Genomic DNA, 7,820 nt, shown 5'->3' with positions numbered 1-7,820 from the left:
TTATGGCCCTGGCAAGAGAGAGATGTTCACTGATGAGTCCCAGGCCGAGCCGTGAGCACAGCATGTTGTGTTGGAGCTGGGGGTTTTTTTTTGAGACGTTCAGCAGCCACACTCTGTAGTCAAGAGTCCTGAGGTTTGTTGCTGCTCCACTTTCATCCTCATATCCAGCTTCCAGCCCTTTTCTTCTCTCTGTCCAGTGTGTCTTTTGTGTTCCTTTCTTGTCCTGTGTGCTCCCCATCCCATTCCCGTTCCCTACGGAGGGGGAGGGTGTGGAGACTGGGGGCTCCGACGTGGTTTGGGGCACCCCAAGGTCCCTGGGAAAGGGAGCCGGGCTGCGCTGGAGGAGCAGGTGAGTCGGGCATGGGGGGGGGGGGGGGGGGGGTCATGCTGGGTGCCAGAACATTGAGAGGGAGGGGTGGGTGTAGAATGCATGAAAAACAGAACCATAAAAAATACCTAAATATAGTCTAAAAGGAATGTTTAAATGCTTTTTATTTGGGTAGAGGCACGGTTTTTATAGCTAATATAAAAATAAAATATAAAGAATAGAAATAGATTGGTATACATGTAAAATATAATGAAATCTAAGTAGCAAATATCTATGAAAAATCTAGTGTATAACAGAAATAATGCAAATATAAGAATATGTATAAATATAAAATAGAGCTATGAGAATGGTAATAAGAATGGGGTAAAACATCAGTGAGAAATGGAAAAAAACCACATGAAAAATGGTGGGAAAATCAGTGAGAAATGGAGAAAAATCAGTGAAAAACGGGGGGGGGAATCTTTGAAAAATGGGGAAAAAAATCAGTGAGAAATGGGGGAAAAAAAATCCATGAAAAATGGGGGAATAAATCAGTGAGAAACGGGGAAAAGTGGGGGAAAAAATAATTGAGAAATGGGGAAAAAATCAGTGAGAAATGGGGGAAAAAATCCGTGACGAATGGCGGGAAAAGTCATTAAGAAATGGGGGAAAAATCAGTGAGAAACAGGGAAAAAAATCAATGAGAAATGGGGGAAAATTTGGGACAAAATCAGCGAGAAATGGGGGAAAAATCAGTGGTAAATGGGGGAAAAGTCGATGAAAAATGGGGGAATATTCAGTGAGAAATGGGGGGGGGGGGGGGCGGAAATCAGTGAGAAATGGGGAAAAAAATCCATGGAAAACAGGCAAACAATCCATGGGCAATGGCGGGAACAGAGCGAGCTGTTGTTGCTCGTGCTGTGGTGGCCGATGCTGTGGGGAAAAAGTAAGTGAAAAATGGGGGCAATAATCAGTGATAAATGGGGAGAAAATCAGTGATTAATGGGCGGAAAAATGCATGAAAAATGGAAGGAAAAATTCAGAGAGAAATGGGGGCAAATATCAGTGATAAATGGGGAAAAAAAATCAGTGATTAATGGGGGGAAAAATGCATGGAAAATGGGGGGAAAATTCAGAGAGAAATGGGGGCAAAAATCAGTGAGCAATGGGGGGGAAAATCGGGAAATATCCATGGAAAAATGGGGGGAAAAAATCAGTGAGAAATGGGGGAAAAAATCAGTGAGAAATGGGGGAAACATCATGGTGAAATGGGGAAAAAAAATCTTTGATAAATTGGGGAAACAAATCATTGAGAAATGGGGGAAAAAAAATCAGTGAGAAATGGGGAAAATGTGGGGAAAAATCCACGAAAATTGCGGGAAAAAATGCATGAAAAATTGGGGAAAAATCAGTAAGAAATGGGGGAAAAAATCCATGAAAAATGGCGGGAAAAATCAGATCGGCGATCGATAGCTAATGCGTGCCGATCGATTAGATCGGCGATCGATTGATCGCGCCTGCCGATCGATTAGATCGGCGATCGATTGATCGCGCCTGCCGATCGATTAGATCGGCGATCGATTGCTAATGCCTGCCGATCGATTAGATCGGCGATCGATTGCTCGCGCCTGCCGATCGATTAGATCGGCGATCGATTGATCGCGCCTGCCGATCGATTAGATCGGCGATCGATTGCTAATGCCTGCCGATCGATTAGATCGGCGATCGATTGATCGCGCCTGCCGATCGATTAGATCGGCGATCGATTGCTAATGCCTGCCGATCGATTAGATCGGCGATCGATTGATCGCGCCTGCCGATCGATTAGATCGGCGATCGATTGCTAATGCCTGCCGATCGATTAGATCGGCGATCGATTGATCGCGCCTGCCGATCGATTAGATCGGCGATCGATTGCTAATGCCTGCCGATCGATTAGATTGGCGATCGATTGCTAATGCCTGCCGAGCGATTAGATCGGCGATCGATTGCTAATGCCTGCCGATCGATTAGATCGGCGATCGATTGATCGCGCCTGCCGATCGATTAGATCGGCGGTCGATTGCCAATGCCTGCCGATCGATTGCTAATGCACACTATTTGCACACTCCTTGCACACCCTTTGCACTCATACAGAGGCAGGAGGTTTCTCAGTTCTGGTCGGGGTTTTTTGGGGCGTTCATTCTGGGGGATTTCCTCAAGGATTGGGACACTCCTTGATTCCATCCCTTGCCTGTCTCCCAAGCGCCACCCTGTGGGCAGAGCGCGGTACTGCGCGCCTGCCTCTCCCAAGATGGCGGCTCGGGTGTCGCTCCCCGACCTTCTAACTCTGGCTGCAAAAGGAGGGGGGCACAGCAAGGAGCCCGCTCGCTCTAGTGGGATGCCTGCGCACGACGCCGACACCGATCCCACGGGTGCGATTTTCGGCGGCGTTTCCAATCGTGCGGACATCTCCTTCAGCCCGCTTCGGCCCGGGGGAGAGGGGCGGGGCCGCCAGCGATGGTCCCGGCGCAGCCCGGGCAGGCTCGGGGCGGAGCCGGGGCTTGGCGAGGCGGGGCACGGAGGTCCCGGGGACGGGACCGGGCGGGGCCGGGGCGGTGCTTTAGGGGCGGTCCCCAGTGGTCCCAGGCGGCACCGGGGGCGGGGCCGGGTGATCCCGGAGCGGCACCGAGCTGTGCTGGGGACGGTGCTGCAGGGGCGGTGCCGGGCCCGCCTCAGGGTGATTGAATGCCCAGAAATCGCCTCCTCTGCCCCGTGCTCACACTGAGCTGCGGGCTGCAGCGTGCTGTCGGAGCTCCGCACACAGCACGGATTTGGGCTTCCCCTCCTCTCAAACCCTCTCCCCCTTCTTCCTCCTCCTCATCTTCCTCTTTGTCCTCTGTCACTGCTGAGGCTCTGGAAAGAACTGAAATTCTGCAGGGAGAGATGTCCTCTCGTGGCCCCAGGGACTGCCTCGGCACGGGCCACGAGCGCCTCCGGCCCCTGCCTTCTCCTGCTTGAAAAGATCACCTGGAGCCCGAGCTCGGGGGGGTGAAATCAGCTGAAATCCAGGTAACTCTGTCAAGTGCCCCCCAGGGACATCGGCGGGGCTGGGGGATGAGGGTTTGAAACAGCAAATTCTTTGGAATATACACCTGTCCCTGTGCCGATGCTGCTGAGCTTCCTGCCACAGTATATCCCCACTCCATGAGGCGCTGTGAGGTTATGGCAGTGGGAATTGAGCAGGGAATTCGGGGCTATGGGCATAATTCACGGGAGCTAGCAAAGCTGACAGCCAACCCCAAATCGGGGCACAGCACAGAGAACAATCTGTGTGCTGCCCTGTCAGCTCAAGCTCCTGGGCTGGCAAGTATTGGGAGTTAAATGTATGGAATTACACAAATCACAGCAACTGGCATCACCCAGAGGGACAATCCAAGGCCCAAACAATTCCTCCACAGTCCACTCTGGGAAAAACACCCTGTGCCTGCCAGGAGCTCTGACCCTGCTTTTCCTACCAGCTCCTGAGCAGTGTCAGGGCCACCACGACGCCTTTAAAATCCAGATAAACCCCAAATCCTACACAGTGAATAATCCAAAGAAAGTACTGAATTGTTGTCATTAAAAGCTCAAAACTCATTAAGAATTCTATGACAACAGTGTAATGGACTCCCAGGAACCTCATGAATGCTCTCGGTTTCATTTTTGTGTATTTTTACTCCCTCATTTGGCAGCTTGTAAAACTTATCCTGGAATTCAGAGGTCAAGCAGGATCGACTTTGGATTGACCTTCACCTCTGTTCCCACTTTGTGCAAACACAACTCGTGCCCAGGTGGGTGAACTCATCACCTCAGCTTTTCACTCCAGAGTATCCCCTCCTTATTTCCCTGTAGATGAACTCAGATCCACTCCTCACCTCCACTGGTCATCCAAGCGTCCATTCTGTTCCCCACAGGCCCTGGTGGCCCCAGGGAGCTCCCTTGGCCTTTCTCCTGCCCCTCTGCAGCCCGAGGTCGCTACACAAACAGTTCTTGTGTCCCCTCTAAATGACCCCGGGTTTTCTGCTCAATGAATGGCATGACCCGTGCCCACTGCTCATGATTCACCCAACCAAAATCAAGAGCAAATGTTGCTTGGGCTTTAAGAACTTGAAATAACTCTGAAGCAAAAGAAATCACCTTTTTCTTCTGGTTTTTATTTTTATTTTTTCATTTAAGATGCTGGACTTGCCTCTGTGGATGTGTGCTGAGCTCTCACTGCAGGGGACTGTCAGGCCTGAATGGCTGTGAGTTCGTGTTCTTCTCAGTAGGGAATCAGAAATTATTCTTAGACCATAGAATTGTTTTCTGAAACCTTTCCCCTTTCCTCTTTGTGCCTTTGAATTTTTCAGCTGTTCCCTGTTGTCACTTCCCCTGCCTGACTTCTGTGCAGCTCCTAGCTGGGAAAAACTGGGAAAACTTAGGGGGTACAGAGGTGGAATTTTTGGCTGGATTTTTCTAACATTTCTAATTTTGCTGAACTTATTTCCCCAGTGAGAAGAGCACGAACTCACAGCCATGCAGGCCTGACAGTCACTGCGGGAAATCTGACACAGTATTAATAAGTAACCTTTCCTGAGAGCAGTCACCACCCCAGTCCTCCAGCCTTGTCAAATGTTTGCAATGAATGGACCCAAGTTCTAATCCTTAATCTAAATTTATGTCAGCTTTTGTTAGAAAGATACCGGACAGTAAATCATACAAGAGAATTTAAAAATTGCACAAAGAATAACAGGCCCAGACCAAACCCAACCGCCCCCATCACCGCTCCACCCCAATTTTGGGAGAAACAGTGATACAGTTTATAAATACTCTCCTTCCACACTATTCAGTCCTTCACCGCACATCCCCAGAGAGGAGTCCCTCAGACCTTGCTCCCCTGAACACCAGGAGAGCTGGAGTTTCACCCAGATCCCACATTCCCATGGCAGTTAATCCCAGCAGGGAGGCAAAGAGGAACCCTGCATCCTCTGACATAGCCCACAGCACGGGCAGCACCAGGAGCCCTCCAGGCTCAGACCTCTGGTGCTGAAGCCTCTGGGCTTTGGCTGATCAAACACCACAGCTCTTGGCAAAGATGGCAGGAGAGTCGTGATTCTTCCTGTCCTGAAAGAGAGGAGGAAAAGAAAATTAAGTCGACTGCAGAAGGATTCCAGCTCTCAACTTCTGCTCTGATTCCTCACTCTGGGGTTTTATCCATGACAAGTGACACCAATTCAGAGTGCCCTTTTCCAGCATTTTTATTCCTAACTATTAAAAGGATGCTCATTTCTCTTATTGTATTCTTTGCTTAATTTTATTAGCGGCATTTTCATCCCAGACCCCACTTGTCAGTTCTTCAATCCTTTAGCACTGGACTTGGCACAAAGGGATACCCGTGGTGCTGCATCACAAGAAATCCCAAAGAGAAACCCCTTCCAAACCTGACGGAGAAAGCTTTCAAGGCACTCCAGAACACAGACAGCTTTTCCTGCCTTGTCAGGCCACACCAATTCTGTCCCATCCACCTGAACTGTACAGGTGAGGAAAAGGCTTTCCTTGCTCCTCGGGAATCACTGTCTGAGACCACAGATGTCCATCCTGGGCAGCACCTGGAAACAACGTGGGAAAGGCAAAATGAGAGTGTTTTCTATCAGAAAATTACTACTACTAATAAAAATAACAATCAGAACTTCTGGACAAATTTAGTAACATCACTTTGATATGAGAAATACAGGCCATGCCCATCCTTGTAGCCCAGGTGAAAACAGGAAGGAGAACTAGAGGAAAAGCAGAGTCCCTTATTTGATCTCTGGACACAAACTGAGGCCTTTTCCCTGTGAAACCAAACTCACCCTTCCAGGGTTCCTGAGATCAGCTACGAGGAGGCTTTTGGCACTCCAAGAGCAGCTGGGTCACAGCTGGATGCGGCTTGGGTCTGGGAGACACCGTGCTCCTTCTGGAATTATAGCACGCAAATGCCTGCTCCTGGCCCCAGGCCCGGAGATAAAATCTGTGGGGTTTTTCCCTGTGCAACATTGTTCACCCCTCCCAGGTTCCTGAGATCTGCACAGAGGAGGCTTTGGGCACCCCAAAGGCAGCCAGGGTTACAGGTGGGGGCAGCTTGGGGCTGGGAGAAATCCTCATCCATTTGGAATTTTATCAGGCAGAAACCTGGCTGGGTGCACAGGTCTCTGGACACGACCAGTGGCCCTTTCCCCTGTGAAACAAAACTCACCCTGCCAGGCTCCTGAGACCACTTAGGAGGAGGGGTTTGACTCTCCAAGAGCAGTCGCAACGAGAGATGCTCACACAGAAGGCCATGCAGAAGAGGAAACGAGCGCACCCGCAGCCCCCCAAGGCGCGCCCCAACGCCCCAGACCCGGCACTGCCAGCTCGGGCAGTCCCATAAAGCATCCCCCGCCTCCGCAGCGGCGGGACAGGCGGGGCCCGGGGTCCCGAGGAAACCGAGCGTGCCCGGAGGCGCGGCAGGACGGCAGCGCAGCGCCGCCTGGCGGCGGAGCAGGAGAGCAGCGCCGGGCCCCATGGCAGTATCGGTACCCGTGCGCCCCCTGCTGTCCGCGGCGATGCAGCGCCCGATGCCGAGTTCCACGCCCGTGTCGCCGAGGGAGAGGGGTACCGCTGGCTGGGGCCTCCCCGCCGACACGGACAGAAGCCGAAGCAGAAGCCCCGGTGCCATTGGCGGCCCCTACCCAGCGGGCCGGGCTCCGCCGGGCGCGCGGCCCCGCGCGGTATCGGGTCGTCCCGCTCCCGTCTTCGTCGCACCCGGGCCCTGCTCCTGGCATGAAGCGCGTCACCGCCCCGCGCCGTCCCGCCCCCCCGCGCGTCATCGCGTGCGTTCGGCGGCCCGCCCCGGGGGCGGTGCCGGGGGCGCTACCCGGGGCGGTGCCGGGGCAGTGCCGGGGGCGGCACCGGGGGCGGTGCCGGGGCGGTGCCGGGGGCGTTCCCGGTCGCCGTGCCGGGGTAGCCCGGGGAGCGGTTCCGGGAGCGGTTCGGGGGGCGGTGCCGATTGCAGTCCCGGTCACTGTCCCCAGTCCCCGTCCCCAGTCCTGGTCCCGGTCCCAGTCCCCGGTTCCGGTCCCCGATCCTGGTCCCAGTCCCAGTTCCCCGTCCCGGAACCCGATCACGGTCCTGGTCCCAGTCCCCAATCCCGGTCCCGGTCCCTGTCTCCAGTCCCCGTCCCCGATCCCGGTTCCGGTCCCTGTCCCAGGTCCCCGTCCGCGATCCCGGTCCCTGTCCCATTTCCCCGTCCCGGTCCCCGATCCCAGTCCCGGTCCACGTCCCCGATCCCGATTTTTCCCCCCCTTTCACACTGATTTTTCCCCCGATTTATCAATGATTTTTTTCCCCATTTTTTCCCATTTCTCACTGATATTTTCCCCCATTTTTCAGGGATTTTTTTCCCCATTTCTCACTGATTTTTTTCCCCATTCTTCATGGAGTTTTCCCCCCGTTTTTCACTGATTTTTCCCCATTTCTCACTGACTTTTTCCCC

General features: G+C 53.0%; 1 long non-coding RNA gene across 1 annotated transcript; it reads right to left on the bottom strand.

Moving 5' to 3' along the window:
* Nucleotides 1-4,461: 4,461 nt before the first annotated feature.
* LOC148217244 (uncharacterized) lies at nucleotides 4,462-7,138 on the bottom strand. Its single transcript, XR_015801133.1, has 3 exons — nucleotides 7,018-7,138; nucleotides 5,749-5,916; nucleotides 4,462-5,431 (listed from the first exon to the last, which is right to left on the bottom strand). It is a non-coding gene; the product is annotated as an uncharacterized LOC148217244 (long non-coding RNA).
* Between the last annotated feature and the right edge of the window lie 682 nt (nucleotides 7,139-7,820).

Source organism: Sturnus vulgaris, unplaced genomic scaffold (genome assembly GCF_052056855.1).
Source record: "Sturnus vulgaris isolate bStuVul1 unplaced genomic scaffold, bStuVul1.hap1 Scaffold_900, whole genome shotgun sequence".
Lineage (NCBI taxonomy): Eukaryota > Metazoa > Chordata > Aves > Passeriformes > Sturnidae > Sturnus > Sturnus vulgaris.
This window is presented reverse-complemented; position numbering and strand designations above follow the sequence as displayed.